Source organism: Delphinapterus leucas, chromosome 8 (assembly GCF_059928025.1).
Source record: "Delphinapterus leucas isolate spDelLeu-1000000601 "Yukka" chromosome 8, BTC_Dleu_Yukka2, whole genome shotgun sequence".
Taxonomy (NCBI): Eukaryota; Metazoa; Chordata; class Mammalia; order Artiodactyla; family Monodontidae; genus Delphinapterus; species Delphinapterus leucas.
The window spans coordinates 45,080-63,433 of NC_143136.1; the positions used below are offsets into that span (position 1 = coordinate 45,080).

General features: G+C 42.4%; 1 pseudogene; it reads left to right on the forward strand.

Moving 5' to 3' along the window:
- Positions 1 to 11,153: 11,153 nt before the first annotated feature.
- Positions 11,154 to 12,541, forward strand: LOC149748481 (metabotropic glycine receptor pseudogene; annotated as a pseudogene).
- The last annotated feature ends 5,813 nt before the right edge of the window (positions 12,542 to 18,354 follow it).

Consider the following 18,354-nt stretch of genomic DNA (forward strand, 5'->3'; position numbering starts at 1 on the left):
TATTAACATTCTTGTATATATTATAGGGTATACATGGGACAGAGTTTCTTAGGTGTATATATCAAGAGTGAAAGTGCTAGACCATAGAGTAGGTGAATGTTTGGCATTACTAGATAATCCAAAATTATTTTCTAAAACGATCATACTAATTTACATTTCTACCAGCAGGGCATAAGAGATTTTGTGAATCCACATCTCCTCCATCCTTCCCACAACCAGTGCCAACAACTTGGCATTATTGGACTTTTTAATTTTTGCCAATCATATAGATACAACTCATATGTCTCGTGTTTTGATTTGCATTTCCACGCTCACTAATGAGGTTGAACATTTGCTTTATGTGTTTACTGGCCATATGTGTTTCTTCTGTTTTGAAATTTCTGTTCATGTCTTGTGCTCATTTTTCAGTTGGGATATAAGTACTTTAAACTGATAAATAGGAACAGTGATTTTTCTAAGGAATAGAATTAAGTTTTATTCTAAAATTAGGATTCTACTCCCAAATGAAGTTGGCACACATTATTTTATATATTAATATTATTCTTACTCTAGGAAAACCTTAATTGCATCTGAAATTCAGAGGGTATGAATGGGCAGCCACATTCACGACCTTTGGAATATTACAATCCTGAATTCAACAATTTTCAACCATCTCAACCATTATCATCCTGCTTTCCCCATCCACTTCTAGTCTAAACCACCCTTGTCTCTCACTTTGACTAATGCAACAGCTTCCTAACTGGTCTCTCTGCTTCTATTCTTGCCCTCCTCAGTCAGTCTCTATAGCAGCCCCCATGATTTTGTTACTCCTGTCAAAACCCTCCCATGACTTTCAATTGCCCTTGTAATAAAACCAAAACTCACTGCCCCAGTGCAAAAAGCTCTATGTGATTTGATTGTTGCCTTCTCTCTCCATCCACCTTTCCTTGACCTCTATCCACACAGAAATTTTTGCTGTTCCTGGGACAGACCAGGCTTGATACTCTCTCAGGGGTTTTATGATCATTATCTTCTGCTGGGAAAGTTGTTCTCCTGAGTCTTCCCATGTATCGGTCTTTCACACCGTTCACTCTCCTACTCAATGCCACTTAACCAGAGGTGCTTTCCCTGACCTCCAATCTTGATATATCTTCTTATCCCACTTTATTTTTCCTCACAGGACATATTACATCTGAATGTAAGTGCCACAATGGCAGAAACTTGACTTGTTTCCTGCAGCATCACTTTTATATAGAATGGTGTCTGGCACATAGTGGACCCCCCAATAGGTATTTGTTAAATAAAATAAAATAATAAATAATGTAGATGAGAATGCTACCCAAAACTTCTTCGGTTGTTCACCTAGATGTTCACAGATAGCATTAAATCAGCATAGGTAAACCATTATCATACAGAATCGGTTCTAAGAACTAAGATGATTCTAGCTAGAATCAGGCTGATTCTAGAAAATCAAGTCAATCTTGGAGAATACCTAGAGTTGGTAGTTCTTTTTTTTTTTTAACAAACTTTATTAGGTACATTTTACATATCACCAGTTTCTAGTGTAAAACTCAAATGATTTTAAATAACTTTACTGGAAATAACTTTACTGAGTGGTACAGCTACCATCATCAGTTTTAGAACATTTTCATCCCCCTCAGTAAGATTCCCTTGTGCCCATTTATAGGTGATTCTTTTTTTTTTTTTTTCCTACAGTTGATTCTCATTCCCATTTCCAGCCCCAAGCAACCACTAGTCCACCTGTTGTCTCCATACATTTACCTTTTCTGGACATCGCATCTCAATACAACGTGTGGTCTCTGGGTCCGGCTTCTCTCACTTAGCATAACGTTTCTGAGCTTTATCCGTGACACGGCATGTGCGGGCAATTTGTTCATTGCTATGGCTGACTAGGATTCTGCCATATGGCTGTACCACACTGTGTCTATCCATTCCCCAGTTGATGGGCCTTGTCCGTGGTTTCTGGGCTCCGGCTACTGTGAGTAAAGCTGCCGTGAACATTCATGTGTGTGTCTTTGTGTGGACATACTGCTTTCATTTCTCTTGGGCAAATGCCCAGGAGTAGAGTCGTTGGGTCACACGATAGTTTATGTTCAGCTCTTTTGAGAAACTGCTAATCTGTTTTCCAAAGTGACTGTGCCACTTTACACTCCCACCAGAAGTATATGAAGGCTCCTGTTTTTCCACATCCTCACCAGCATTTGTTATCATCTGTCTTGTTTATTATAGCCCTTCTAGTGGGTACGTAATGGTATCTTGTGGTTTTGATTTTCATTTCCCTAAAGGCTAATGATGTTGAGTATCTTTTCATGCGCTTATTAGCCAATCGTATATCTTCTTTGGAGAAATGTCTATTCAAAGTGTTGGCAGTTCTTAAAGGTCTTAAAGGAGAGGAAGCGTATTTGTGGAAGTTTTCTCAATACACAGAATTAACTTCTACAAAGGCAGACATAGGATGGGAGTGTGCAAATTACTTATAAAGGAAGAGTGTAAACAGCATAGCTTTGTTAGAATGGAGTATCTCCAAAATGTAGTGGAGGACTAGTGGGATGGGCAAAAAAAGTTAGTAAATGGCCTTGAATGCCAGGTTGAGTAATGCAGTGTGAGAGGAGTGGTAGCACAAAGAGATTGGATTTTGATGCCTAAAAGAAGTACTTGGGTTAAATGTGCCTGCACTAGTTTTCTTGTTTGTAGGGACATAACAGGATATTATAGGACTGTAGGAGAAGAATAGATTCCAATGACCATTTGGTTCATTTGTCTATCCAGGCAGAATTAAATATAGCTCATTTCTGATACATGGATATAGTTTCTACTGGAGATCACAAATTATTCTTCAAGGAAAGATATTCTCTTCTGCTCTTGGCTAATCCATTTCAATTAAAAACAACCCTGACATTCAGAAAAGCCTTCTTATTGCTTTCTTCTTTCTTTCTTTTACTTTTTTTAATAAATTTATTTATTTATTTGGCTGTGTTGGGTCTTCGTTGCTGCACGCAGGCTTTCTCTAGTTGCGGTGAGCGGGGGCTACTCTTTGTTGCGGTGTGCAGGCTTCTCATTGTGGTGGCTTCTCTTGTTGTGGAGCATGGGCTCTAGGTGCGCGAGCTTCGGTAGTTATGGCTCGTGGGCTCAGTAGTTGTGGCTCACAGGCTCTAGAGTGCAGACTCAGTAGTTGTGGCGCACGGGCTTAGTTGCTCTGCGGCATGTGGGATCTTCCCGGACCAGGGGTCAAACCTGTGTCCCCTGCATTGGCAGGTGGATTCTTAACCGTGGTGCCACCAGGGACGTCCCTCTTACTTCTTTCTTCACTTTTAGTTACATTTTAATTTTTTACTCTAAAATATCTGATTTGAGATATAAAAACGAACAATTGAGATAGCTACTTTTCATCACATTCGGTCTTCATGATACTGCAGATTCTTGAAAACTGTTTCTCTTTTTAGCCTTTGTTCCCTAGTCTGCTTTTTCTATGCTCATGAAGAACCCATCCCTCCGCACACACTGTGATAAATGATCGCCATATAGACTGGAAGCCAGCCCCATCACCCAAGAACATTCACTGACACAGTGAACAAAAGGAACTGAAAGCTTCCTGTGCCAAAACTTCTCTAAAATTCTCCTGTGTTTGAATAGGGAGTTGTTGGTAAAGACCAGGCAAAATTTTCCCTGAAACTATTGATTCCCAAGGGTAAATCAAAAGGACAAGTGGAAATGATTTATATATGCCACAGGACTCAGGCTTCTGCCTCAGACCTACTTAAATGCTAGTACCGAAAGCAATCAAAAGAAGACACTTCTAAGTAAACGTCAATAACTGTCTCACAGGTATGGACGTTCTCTCTTCCCTTTCCCTGGGGACAACCCAGACTTACAGCTAATCTGTCATTGAGCACTTACTGTCTGTAAGAGGAGGAGAAAGAGGAGGAAGAGGAGGAGAGACCAACTGACCACAGATTAGATAGGAAATCTTAAAGTAAATTTCTTTGCCTCCTTTTTTTTTTTTTTTCTTTAGGGATAGCAGCAGAGGTCTGGAGGAAACTTTTTTTTTTTAAGTAGGCATACATAATATTACTGTTAAAATAAAACGATAGATTTGCAGAACTGTTTTGTACCTGGATTCATACTTAGGTTTGTCATTTTCTTAGCCTGCGGCTATTCCTGAAACATGTGCAGTGATTGTCTTCTTTCACATTTTGTTGGCATATATTTCCATGTTATGTTTCTTTGTTTTCCTTTTCCATACAATCCTGATGTTAAGATGATGTCTGCAATTTCAACAATATCAACGTTACTGGATTAATTTCCTTCAAGCTTTTTAAAATAACAGCAAAAAGTTTATAAGCAGCTTACTACTCTAAATTGTTCTTTATAAGTTTGTTTGGATTTACAAGTTTCTGCTCTTCATCAATGAGGAACTGTCATTAGTTAGTGTATCCTATGTGTGCATGATCCTGGGCACTTGAAGATCTCAACTTGCAGAAGCTCCTGTGTTCGGATGGAGAGACGAGTCCTAAACTGATCATGAAGTAAACCCCCATTATGCCCAAGGTACTATGCTGATGAAAGCTATATCATGAATTATAACAACATATGGGTACATATGGTGTGAGGGGCTTCCCTCCAGCAAGGGAAGCAGGCAAAATCGAGCAGAGACAAAATAATCCATTTCCCATCTTTTGCTATCCACAAAGTCCATATTTCGGTAAACTTTGTTTCAAATTTTTTGGTTGTTCTTATTTCTTAATAAGAAAAAGAGACGATCCTTGCATTGAATGGAGTTGAGCTTTGAATAATTAATTTGGTGTAATTTTTTTGTGACGGTCGTATTGGTCCTTTCCTGCACTGCTGAATGTCAGGTCAGTGTCATGGGACATTGTTTGGAGACATACTTCGCCTCAGCACATTCAGGATTCTCCTAACATAAGTGCCATTTCCTGGCGTTTTCTTCCCTTGTGATCAGGAAGTTCTTCAAGTGTCTTTAGTTTACAGAACCATTTTGTGTGCATGGGGGTAAGGGGATTAGGGAAACTAGCAATTTGGGTCAAAGCCCTAGTGACTCTATAGATGATACTGTGTTTGCACTTCACTGGGAATGCAGGAACAGCCCAAGTCATGACTTCACAGTGAAAAACAGAGGAGACGACTCTGGAAAGAGCAGGAGTGTTGTTAGAAGCGATGCTGACAGGGAGTAAGAGTTTTAAGGGTAAACTGGAGGCAGATGAGAATAAACTGCTAAGTAAAAAACACAAACATCTTCAGTAAGCTTTCTCAGTTAGAAATAGTTTTTTTTTCTTGCTAGATTTCAGGCATATTTTCATCCCTTAATTTGACTTTCTCCCCTTTCCACATTAAATGGATGGAAAAGTGTTACCAAAAAGTCAGGGATTATAATGATGAAAAGCACATCTCAGAGCAGTGGTTCTCAAAGTGTGTTCCCTGGACCAGCAGTTTTAACATCACAGGGGAATTTGTTAGGAATGCAAATTCTCAGGCCTTATTCTAGACCTACCAAGTCAGCAGTTTTGGGGCTAAGGCCACTAATTTGTGCTTTGACAAAAGTTCTCCAGGTATATCTAGTGTGTATCAACATTTGAGAACCACTGGTGTAGTGATTAAGGGTATGACATCTGGAGCCAGATAGCTGTAGTACTTAGGGCAATTCATTTGTTTGTTTGTTTCCCATCTGTAAAATGGTAGCTGTACCAAACTCACAGTGTGGTAATGGAGACTAAATGAGCTAAAGTGTGTAAAATCCTTAGAGCAATGCCTGGCCACTGTAAGTGCTATATAAATGATTAGGTGATGATGATAATCTCTTTATAGGTGTTATTTTCATTTTTTCCCCCCACAGGGTACATTTCACAATTTACAGCACAGCTTTTTGTTTACCAGGAGAGCTTCTCCCCTATTATCTTAGAGTTATTTTCCATGGCTCAAAGCAGCATTTCTCAGCATGTGCTCCATGGCTTATTTGCATCAAAACCACCTGTGGTGCTTATTAAAATGCAGATTCTTAACTTCCCCCCAGACCTACAGCAGTGATCAGAATTCTCTAGTGACACTTCTTCACCCAGAAATTTCAAAACCACCACCCTTGGATAACAAAGACTATGATCTTCATTTTGCAAATGGGAACGTGAGGCACGGGGGGTAGCATAAGCTCAGGGAAATCCAGAATCTCAGTAAGACCACGAATAAGAACTGGATTTCTGATTTTGTGTTATATTGACAGATTATGCTGCTTCTTTGTGGCTTTATTTGCTTTATCAAGAATTTGATTCGGGTTGTGCCACTTTGTTTACTGAGACCTAGCATTATTTAACCTAAAAATAACATTTACATTATAAATCTAGAACTATCAAAAATGATGAGTTCCGAAAAATATACCTGGACCATTATCCATCACTCAGCTAAAATTGTTTCAGTTGTGGCTGTATCTAATACATCACTATTTTTTTTTTTAAGTTAAGTATTCTTAAAAATTAATTAAATTTTTTTGGCTGCGCTGGGTCTTCGTTGCTGTGCCTGGGCTTTCTCTAGTTGCGGACAGTGGGGGCTACTCTTCGTTGCGGTGTGTGGGCTTCTCATTGCGGTGGCTTCTCTTGTTGCGGAGCATGGGCTGTAGGCGCACAGGCTTCAGTAGTTGTGCTTCGTGGGCTCTAGAGCGCAGGCTCAGTAGTTGTAGCGCACGGGCTTAGTTGCTCCGCAGCAGGTGGGATCTTCCTGGACCAGGGCTCGAACCCATGGGCCCTACGCTGGCAGGTGGATTCTTTTTTTTTTTTTTTGCGGTATGCGGGCCTCTCACTGTTGTGGCCTCTTCCGTTGCGGAGCACAGGCTCCGGACGCGCAGGCTCAGTGGCCATGGCTCACGGGCCTAGCCGCTCGGCAGCATGTGGGATCTTCCCAGACCGGGGCACGAACCTGTGTCCCCTGCATCGGCAGGTGGACTCTCAACCACTGTGCCACCAGGGAAGCCCTGGCAGGTGGATTCTTAACCACTGCACCACCAGGGAAGTCCCTAATACATCACTCTTATGTTAAAGATGAAGCAAAAGGGCTCAGAGAGGTTGAGGAAACTGTCAAAAGTCACATGACTAGACATCAGCAGTGTGGAAATCAGAGCTTGGTCTCCCAACTGCCAATCCAGTGTCCTTTCGCCATATCCCACTGTCCTAATCCTTGCTGATTTAAATGATTTAAAGGAGCACTTAAATTTTAGAAACAACTTTACCTATACTGCTCACATAAAATCTGGTCTCAGCAGTTTTTTTTAACCTCCTTTAATTTCTTTTACTTAAAGATATGCTAATATCACATCTTCCTTTTTACAGTAATGATAAATCAATAATATACTGACAACTAATAACTCAAAGCTCCACTGCATAATGCTTTTTCATCAGTGCAAATTTGACTGTTCTAAAGCAGTTAGACTGACTTTTCAGGCTGTGATGAAAACGCTTTGGGCCTTGTCACACAGGGCCTACAGGTCTTGTATACACTGACCTATTACAGTCAAGCTCCCACACAGTATTAATATGCATTTAGATAACTTAGCTCTTAACTTGAGGCTACACAAGGATATTTATCTCCTCTACAAATCACGCTCGTGTAATTGGTGGGACAGAGGTGCTATTCATGCCAGGATCACTTGATTATCCTATAAAATGATTTTCTTTTTGTCTCAATTGTTTGTATTTTTTATATTATATATGAACTTCATCTTAATGCAGTCATCTTTTCCCATTTCTCTTTCCTGCTAAGTTTCTTTTCATCTTACCCTTAGCTAGTTCACTACTACTTACTACCTAGTTAACTACTCCTCATTTTTACATCTTAGCTCAACTGTTACCTCCTCATAGAAGTCTTCCTTTTCTTTCTCTCTCTCTATAAGAATCTCCCTGCCCCCATACCATGCACTCTTTGTAACTTTACAGCGTTTATTTCTTCATGGCACTGATCACAATATGTAATTTTAAAATTTATTTGTTTGCTTTTTTATTGTTTCTCTCTCTATACACTTGACTGTGAGGTCCATGTGTCCATCATGCAGGTGTCTGCCCGAGTACTAAGCATGATGCCTGATACACAGCAGAGGCTAAGCCAACATTTGTTGAATGAATATGTCTGTGAATTGCTGTGGAATTTTGTAGTCTGCTTAGAGGGGTATGAGTATGTGTTATATCTTGGTCCCCTATGATAACTTCTTTTGGATGATCTCCTTCAGTGACAGACACTGACATAGACGTAGGGTTGTCTATCTACTCAGTTAGTTTCCTTGACTCCAGATCTATTAAATGGACAGGCCTCCTAGACCATTTGGACCATGGTACCTTATCGTGAGTAAACCTAGGTTTTCTAGATCATTCTAGACCACGATGTACTATCTTCCAGAGCTTGTATTCTATGGTAGCCTCTGGTCACAGGGGGTTATTGAGCACTTGAAATGTAGCTAGTATGAAGTTCCATATGCTGTGAGTGTAAAATACACATTGGATTCTGAGGATTTAGTATAAAAATGTAGAATATCTCAGTAATACCTGTCATACTGTTTACTTATTGAATAACATTTTGGGTCTATTGGGCTAAATAAAATATATTATTACATTTAATTTCACTTTTTTTCTTTTTACTCTTAAAATGTGCTACTGGAACATTTGAGATTATATATGTGGATCACATTTGTGACTCACATTATATTTCTATTGGGCAGTGTTGTTCTAGACCTAACTAGTTCACCTCTGTTGTTTGGCAGTGTGGACTGAAGGTGATCCCCTGAAGGGAATGCCCAAATTGCAAGAGCCTCTCATAGCCTGCTCCATTCTTGTTAGCTGTGCACTAGGGGAAGAACTGGCACTCCAGGAGAGTGGCTCAGGTGTCATTTCAGTACTCCCTCAGTGTCAGATCACGAGGCCCACATACAGTTTGCATCCCGAGACACAGAAACTTCAAATATATTGTTAGTGTCCATATATCTTGCTTAAAATAATGATAGGACCAGAACCCAGATCTTTCAATTATGCTAAGTCATTGAATTACTTATAGAAGGACTGACTAATAAAATTATATCTTCCTTTTAAAATGCAATACTAGAAAATTTTAAAGGATTGTTAATTAGTTATACAGGTTTTCTTTAAAAAAATCAATTAATGATGAAATTACACCAGTCTTTAGACAACTAAATAGAAAATCATATTGTATACTCTGATAAATTAAACAAACAGAAACTCCTATTATTGCCACGTGTGCTATAGTAGAGGATTAAACTGGGATGACCTTTATTTGGCAAAAGCGTATACACTGCAAAGCAAAATTTAAACAACTCAGATATGAACATGAACTCTACTTGTAAATAAACACAAATCTAATAACCATTCTTTGCAAAGCTATAAAAACTCCCTTGGAGACCATACACTGCAGTTTGGAAAACTGGTTGCTATGTCTTATTCCAAAAGCCCTCACCATTGACACATCAGGCAGACTTCTCTTCTTAGGTAAGGAGATGGATTCCTAAATAATTAGCTTCATCATCATTATCTTCTGGTTCATTCATTAGTTTAGCAAATATTTAGTGGGAACCAACTATGTGCCAGGCATCTGTGTGTTCTAGGTGCTCAAGATGCTACAGTGACCAATGCAGACAAACTTTTGCTCTTTGGAGCTTAAATTTTTGTGCTTAGGTATTTTCTCAACAGGAAGAATAAAATGAAAGGATAAAGCAAATCTAAGCAGTGCTACCTTAGAATGCCACAGGTAACTTTTTTTTTTTTTTAAGTTGGGAATCGAAATGAATTTGAGACTTTCTATCCTGTGTCTTTCTTGGGGAATTTGAAAGTGGAGGTGCATATGAAAGGTGGAGGTGCATAAAACCATACCTATCCAAAGTACTAATTAGTATTTTCAGAATGAAAATGTCAGAAGACCCTATTAAAGCTTCAAATAAAACCATTAGACTGTGTTAGGGGATTTTCCAATCATTCTGGGGGGTCTTGGCATACTTATTCAGGTCTTCTTTCTTCTGCTGGGACATCCCAACCTATAGTTAACCAGATGTCTTAGTTCTTACATCCATTAATTCTAGGAACTCCCAGTCAGAATGGCTTCCCTTCCCGCCCAACAGACTCATTCTCATTCTCTCACAGTCCGAGTCCTGCCCCGGCACATATTCTCTCCCTTCCACATATTCACTTGCTTACACTTCCACAGGTTCCCCTTCATCCCTTTCAAGCAGAGAGGCTCCTTTAATATGGCATTTTCCCCTTAAAGTTCAGCCGGTAGATGTCTCCATTACTCCCTTATAGCGAAGACCTCGGCAAGTAGGGTTTAATCATTTCTTTAACCGACAACAAGGAAGAAGATTTGATAATTTGCCCAAAATGAGCAGATGCTCTGGAGGACACGTCTCCATCCTACGTCCCTTCCCTCCGATTTAAGCCACAAATGAAAACTACTTTCTCCCTCTTTACCAGGCAAAAGGAAAGGCTGATTTAACTAAGCATGCAAGATGCCAACACCCTCCTCCTCGGTACATCCAAGTTTCCTTCGCTCTGAGCCACCACAAGTCTGCTTCTCCCTTCACTCCGCCCACCCCACCTCTCACCCCCTCAGGTTCCCGAGTCATCAGGGAACGCGAGCGGGTGAAAGGACTCAGCGAAGCTGCATTCCGCGCCACCGCCTCCTCCTGCGCCTCGGGTTCAGCACTGGACAGCTCCCGCACCAGCCCAACAAACGGCAGTCGGCTGATTGACAGAGGAGCCGGCCAAACAGGGCACAAGACGACTTGAAGCCGCCCTACCAGGGTTTGGTTGCGGCCAAGCCGCCTCTTTAAACCGGCTTTCCTCCCGAGAGCAGGGAGAGGCAGGAGTGTGGTTTGTGGCCAAACTTAAAGACTCCAATTAACCAGCTGCCTAGCCCTCGTGGTTCCGGAAAGACAAACGCCTTAAAAGAAACCCTAGCTGCTACGCTCGCGGTGCGGGTCTGGGCGCGCGCGCTCCGCGCCTCGGGGCGAAGCGGACGAGGAGGAGCCTGAGCCGGGAGGCGGGAACGACCTGCCACGGGCGAGACGATGGAGCAGTGTCTTTGGCGGCCGCGGCGGCGGCGGCAGCAGCAGCAGCAGCAGCAGCAGCAGCTCCTTAACACACCTCAATGAGAGCGGCGGTGGAAGCTGCTAAGCAGAAAGACGTAAGCAGGCCAACTATAGCTGCCGGCGGCGAGAGGGGATGTAAGCTGCCGGGCTCCAGGCTGCGAGGTGCGCAATCCCGAGCAGACCCATGGTGGAGCAGGAGCAGCCGGCGTTGCCACAGGTGATCTGATCTCCTGCGACGGTAGCTCAGTCAGCCGCGCGTATTTCAGAACATCCCTACTTTAAAGTCCTTTTGGACTGGGTGCCAGCTGAAAAGGGGGAAGACTCCTAGAAAAAGTCTTAGTGCTGATAGATTGACGACCAAAATTTAAAAAGTGACTCCCTCCGTTACCTCCTCTCCTTGCTGCGAGGCAGATGGGAGCCATGGCTAACCCCTTACTCTGCTGCCTCCTGCTCGTTCACCTGGGATTGGGAGCTGCCGGCGCCAGCCGCGACCCTCCAAGTCGGACGGATTCCTCTCGAGAGAAGGCCCTGAGGGCGAAGCAGCACGCCCAGCAGCCGGCTCGAGCCTCTGCCTCGGACCCCTCGGCTCCCTGGAGCCGCTCCACCGACGGCACCATCTTGGCGCAGAAAATCGCCGAGGAGGTGCCCATGGACGTGGCCTCTTACCTCTACACCGGGGACTCCCACCAGCTGAAGCGAGCCAACTGCTCCAGCCGCTACGAGTTGGCGGGCCTGCCGGGGAAGTCGCCTGCCCTAGCCAGCTCCCATTCCTCCTTGCACGGGGCGCTGGACACGCTGACACACGCCACCAACTTCCTCAACATGATGCTGCAGAGCAATAAGTCGCGGGAGCAGAACTCGCAGGACGACCTGGAGTGGTACCGGGCACTGGTGCGGAGCCTCCTGGAGGGTGAGCCCAGCATCTCCCGGGCGGCCATCACCTTCAGCACCGAGTCGCTGTCCGCCCCAGCCCCGCAGGTCTTCCTCCAGGCCACGCGCGAGGAGAGTCGCATCCTGCTCCAGGACCTGTCCTCCTCAGCACACCACCTGGCCAACGCCACGCTGGAGACCGAGTGGTTCCGCGGCCTCCGGCGCAAGTGGAGGACTCACTTGCACCGCCGCGGCTCCAATCAGGGGCCCCGGGGCCTGGGCCACAGCTGGCGGCGCAGGGACGGTCTTAGCGGGGACAAGAGCCACGTCAAGTGGTCTCCGCCTTATCTGGAGTGCGAGAACGGCAGTTACAAGCCCGGGTGGTTGGTCACTCTCTCCGCTGCTTTCTACGGGTTGCAGCCTAATCTGGTCCCGGAATTCAGGTAGGGAGGGAAAAAAGATCAAAGCAAAGCCTTCCTTCCGGGTTCATGGGTAGGTGCGCGTGTGGGGAAGGAACACTGTGGCTGTGACATTTAGGCCTCCCACCTTCAAAGCAGAGACCCAGGCTGAGGGACACCCCACGCAGGCGCAAGTACTTAGGGACAAGAAGTGCCCCGCATTTGTCAGCTTCAGACACTCAGCAAAAGCTCTTCTCTCAAATCAGTTCCCCTGCAAGGGGCAAGGGACGGGAGCTCTTGGTAGAGCTGAGAGATGCCCTATGTTTCTCTCTAACCCTCGGGAGAGCAGGGAGGGGAGTTCCCGGTCAGGGGTGATGCACTGCACCCTGGCAAGCTCAGGGCATGCCAGCCAGGCACAGAGTGGCGTGCCAACTCACAAGAGTAGGAAAGGGAGTGGGAAGAAAAGAGTTCGTTATTCCCGCTACTTCGGGATAGCCTCTACCTACTTCCTCCTATGTGTGTAGTTTGAGGCGCCAGTCTGTTGTTAGTCAGTTACCAGAGCGCCTAATGAAAAGGCTGCAATCCCCTGGGCAGTTCTGTCCCTTCAGCAGTGAGTCAGTCCCAGCAGCACAGCTGTCTCTAGGATCCATACTTGGCCGTTTGACAGGTGCGCTCCTTCTACTTGTCTCCCTCCTTCCCTCAACCCATCTCCCATTCCTTGGTCCCCTCTTTCTCCTGTTTTCTGTGTTAGGCACACCTAAGGGTTCTCTGGCCCTTCACATACACACACTTTATAAATGAACCTGGTTGAGTTATCCTAGGGAGGGAGGGATCAGTTCTCACTGAATGCACTCAGGGAGCTCAGAGAAAATTTAGTAATAGTTCTGTATTTCCTGCCTCAAGGTGTAGCATTTGTGGGAAGATGAGAATTTGCAGATTAGCAGGTGGTAACTTGTGCCCTGGGACGTGCCTGATTTTTGAGGTGAGGGACTTTTAGAAGTAGCCCTGTTGAGTGAACATGAGGAACAGAAAGGAAAGAGTGGAAACTCCAAAGAAGGCCTGGGAGAAGGCCACAGATTGACTGGTATCCTCCCCAATTCCCAATGGGAAGAAGGTCTTGGGGGTTGAGGTTGCTTCTGTACTTTTTGGGAAACTGGGCAAAAGTGAGAAACCTGTGTGTGTTTTAATGCCCTTTTGGTACAACAAGGACAGGATGATGACCTGGTGAAAGTTACCAGGGGGAGTACTGGGTGGGCAAATGGGAGGAGTCAGAAAGCTTATTTGTCTTGGCACTGTTATTTACTGCTGAATGACCTCAAGAAAGTTGCTTAATCTCTCTGGGCCTCAACAACTTACCTATCAAGTAAGGGAGTTGAACTAGATGGTCTCTAGGGAGCCATCCAGTTATAAAACTCTGTGGCTTTTAATGCTGGCAACACTTGAGAAGGTATAAATGAAAAGTAACCTCCTTTCTCTAATTCTGTATGACCATATTAAATGTTTTTTGTGTGTGTCTATCTCTTTAAAGGATCTTGTCTTAAACCAGCGTAACTCTTTCCTACTTTAAGGATAATCTTACTTCCTCCTGATTTCTGTAGGATCCTATTAGTAAAAGCTGAGCCCAGCTTTGAGTCTTTGCTATATTATTTGCTCAGAAAAGATCTGCAGATGCCATTCACTGCTAGAAAATTGCTTTTGGCCTTCGCATAAGCCTTTTCAGGGAGTCCCAGGGCCCAGGACTGAAAGATCAGTTGATCAATCGATCGATTGATCTATCCATTCACCCAGCTTACTAACGTATATTGATACTTTATGTTAGGCTCTGTGCTAACTGCTTTGCATGTATTATCTTGATTAAGCCTCACGACAAACCTGAGTTAGGTTTTATTAGTTTCCCCGTTTTACAGAAAAGGAACCTGAAGCACAGAGAGATTAAGCTTCTTTCCTAAGATCACGCAGCAGTTAAGCAGCAGAGTCGGGATTTGAGCTCGATTCACACTTTTAACCACTATCTAAACTCTGTCTCATGAAGGTGTCCTAGGAGTGCTGCATGTATTGCAGCTGCTGCATAAAAATATATGTATTTTCAAGGGTCAGATGTGAGACTGGGGATGAGAACCATTCATTTTCAGAAGTATTTCTCATAAGGCTCAGAAACCATAGGTCACCTACATGAACTCAGGCCTTCCACAGGCCAAGATAAAAGGCTGAGACACCAGGGGTCATGTTGTGTAGGCTCACACGACCCTATCTAATTTTTGGACTATGTTCAGAAAATAGATTGTTTCCTCTGGCTGAGTCTCTTTAAGTGCCTTCCTAGTCATCGATGGTGTTCTTTAGCCAAGGCACGAAGCCAGGCCATTTAGTGTGTGGCTCTCTACAGAATCTGGCTCCTCCTAGCAGCACGCATGAAGAGCAGAATAAGTGCTCTCCTGTGAGTACTTTTGCCCCATGTCCCATGCTCCTCAAGTACTGTATTGAGGATTCGCACAGATGTTAATTATAGGAACTGGAAGAAATCTTAGATCAGATGGTTCTTCCTGTTTCATAAAGAAACAGATAAGAAAGGTGAAGTGACTTGTCCAAGAATCACATATCGAGCTTTTAACAACAGCAGAAATAGGATCCAGGCCTTCTGCCTCTGGTTCACACTATGCCATATATATATATAAATTTCAACGGGCCTTTTCTGTCTCTTCATACTCATAAAAGGCAAATGTTTTTGATGTTGTTGATGTTTTATCACCTAAGATGTGTATTCTAAACTTTTATAACGTAAGTGAATAATATTGTACAGGTATGGTAACAGGTAAACCTCAAATGAATTTCTGAGAAACCATGGCTAGGCTCTAATCATGATTTTAAATCTATTTTGAATCTATAGAGTGTTATTTGCAAAAAGCCTTATCTGTAATAAAAAAAATTTGCTAATGATTTCCTCATGGAAGAGAAGAGGAGGATAAACTTTGTAGTTAAGACTTTCATTTAACTTCAGTTACTATTTCAGCTAATATTTCGCCAGGTCTTACTTACAAGGTTCAAGATTTAAATTATATTTTATTTTTAGAGAATTCAAATCTGAAATATGAAATTCAAAAGTAATGTGGAAAACATGGTCAACTACCTTCTTATATTAATGCTTATCACTGTAAAACACCTCTCAGAATAAATTTTATTCCCCTCTGCTTCAGAATGACACAGGTTTCTTAAATTTTAAGGCCTAGTGTAAGACTCACATGTGAAGAGAAGTTTATTGCTCTTTTTTTTCCCCCCCAAAATGGCATTAGTGTTTTACCTAAATGGCTCCTGAGTCTTGTTATAGACCTATAGTATAAACACTTAAGTTCTCATCTTCTATCCCAGCAAAAAAAAAAGAGAGACTAACAATTTAAGGTATACTCTAAATTATTTTTATTTATCATCTTAGGTTTGTGATGTCCTTGCAGAGTTTTCTTCAAAGTTAAGTCCTTTGCTTTTGTATACTAATTTTTCTGTGTGGAACTTAAAGTACTATGGAGTTTGAGCCCATTCTAATGAACTCATAGACATATTCCTGGTGGTGGTTGGAACTGTTTAGTGCCTAGGATGAATATAAGGTACCTAAGTGTTTGTTGAATTTAAATTAAGGTAAAGGAACCTTTGGGAATTCTTACTTGATGAGCCGTAAGGGATTTTGGAATTCATTTGGTTTCTTTCCTCTTCTCATTGTACAGTGGAGGAAAGTGAGACCCAGAGGGCTAAAGGAATTTGCTAGAGTGGCACAGCTCTTTTGTGGTGGGTTAGAATTAATGGGAACCAATATATATTGAGCATCTACTATGTGTCAGATGTTTTATAAATATCCCACTGCATGTAGTTCTTAGTATTCTCAGGTAGTTACAACTTCAGGAAAGTTGAGCAACTTGCCCAGGGCAACACAGCTAGTAAATTAGGGAGCGTGAATTAAATTTAGATCTATCTAGCTATGAGGCTTGTATTGTCTTTCTACTACCCTATGCTGCTATCTCTTAATTACCAATTTTGTTTTCACCTTGTTATTAAAAATGTAACATGGTATTGGCTTGAAATAATTAATATATTTGGCCAAATACGTGACAGACACTTGTTTTTTTGGCCAATCATATAATCAAGTATGTTGTATAGAGAGAAGAGTATTAGACTTGAGTCAGAACTTTGCCCTAAGTCCCAGTTTTGTCTCTGACTGGCTGTATTACCTGTCTGAAAATCAGTTTCTGCACAATTAAAACGTGGAAAGAGACTTGGCGATATCCATATACCTTTATAACTCTTTGTTCTATGAGTTCTTAAGCGACCTATCCAACGGGCAACAAGGAGGCTTTGGAAACAGGACTGATACACATAAATGCAGTACCTTGTGGAAATGATATTGATGGGGGAGGAACGTGCAGAAGAAGAGGACACCAAATGAATGTCAGGTGTGCATTTTTCCACAATAGTGTGGAAACGCCTTTTTAGAAACTTACATAAGTAACATTGGTGTCACTGAGTCACTGACTCCTGAGGGGTTACTTCTCTCTCCTTCACAAACATGTGCCCACACACCTCCATCAGAGATTCTGGTATAGATCTCTGCAGATGGCAATTTACATAGTATTAGAGAAATGACCATCTTGCTCTAGGCCAAACATACCCTGTCTCTCTTGTGGGTACTGGTAGTGGTGAAGAGGTTACCTACAGGAACACGACAGAGCTGTCTACCTGGGTAATGGATCAGAGTTTTTAGATGGACTTCTGCTATTGAGGCTTTTGAGTCTCAATTATTTCATCTTTAAGCTGTGAATAGTAAAGTGTATCTTTGGGATTTTGTAAAGACTAAATGAAGGACTGTTATCACACAGGAAGTTCAGTAAATATTTTGTGTCACAGCGTCTGTCTTCCTAAATACTGAACACTTTTAGTTGTATTAAAGTCACATGATTTATAGTAATTTATAATTTATATAATGACTTAGTTTCATTCCTATTATTGCGAAGGCTTGTAATTACAGTGGATCATGGGGGAAATACTGGCCTTGGAGACAGGAGACATTGACCCCAGCCTGGACCACATCCTTGGCTATGGTGTTCCCATGGGCAGCAGTTGCCTTTCTAATCCTGTTTCCTCATCTGTAAGTTAAAGGGGGCTGGACTAGGTGACCTGTTGGGCTCCTTATAATCTAAAAGCCTATGATTATGTACATAATTAAATGTGTCACTTTAACTTGTGAAGTTTCGATGGTTGTGCTGAAACCAGTTAATGTATCCTCACCTGAATGCAGATCATGTTCATATATGTTCAGTGTTTAACTTTATCATGGTCATTTACTCACAGGCTATTTAGAGAAAGCCCTCTCGGTGTACACTGAATTAAGTATACATACTAAGGGAAATGAGAACTCCATTTCAAAATAAGAATAAGCATGATCTGAGTTTCTAGATCTTGAAAGATCACCTGAAATTTACTTAAAGTCAACAAGAAGCTGTTTCACAGATTTCTAAACCAAGGGCCTCAGTACACTTGTGTAATTTCCCCCAAGGTAATCAATGTTTAGGCATCCTGAAGCTCCTACTTACTGTTTAAAAACAACCTGTCTCTGACTTAACTCTGTAGTTGGTGTTAATACTTCAAAGGAGGCTATTTAGTGTGGTGTAGCAGTGGTACAGCATTATCTTGCCACCTTCTAGAACACGCATTCGGAAGCTGAAATGGGATTTCAAGACTGCTAAATAAATGACAGGAGTTTGGGCCTCCCCTCTGGGGAGAGAACTCATGCCTCACAAGACTGATTTTATGGCCTCAATTGCTGGCTAAGTCAAATTTTACTTTCAACTTCATAAAAGCATCAGTTTTTGTTCACTGTTCAGGGTTTTAAGGCTACCTTTTTCCAAGATGCACCGTGTTTTATGATTATATTGTAATATACTGGGATGCCAAGAAGTATGCTGTTGGTGTTATTTGTACTTGGTTGGTACAGAAGCATTAGGGCCTTGTTTGTCTTCTCTA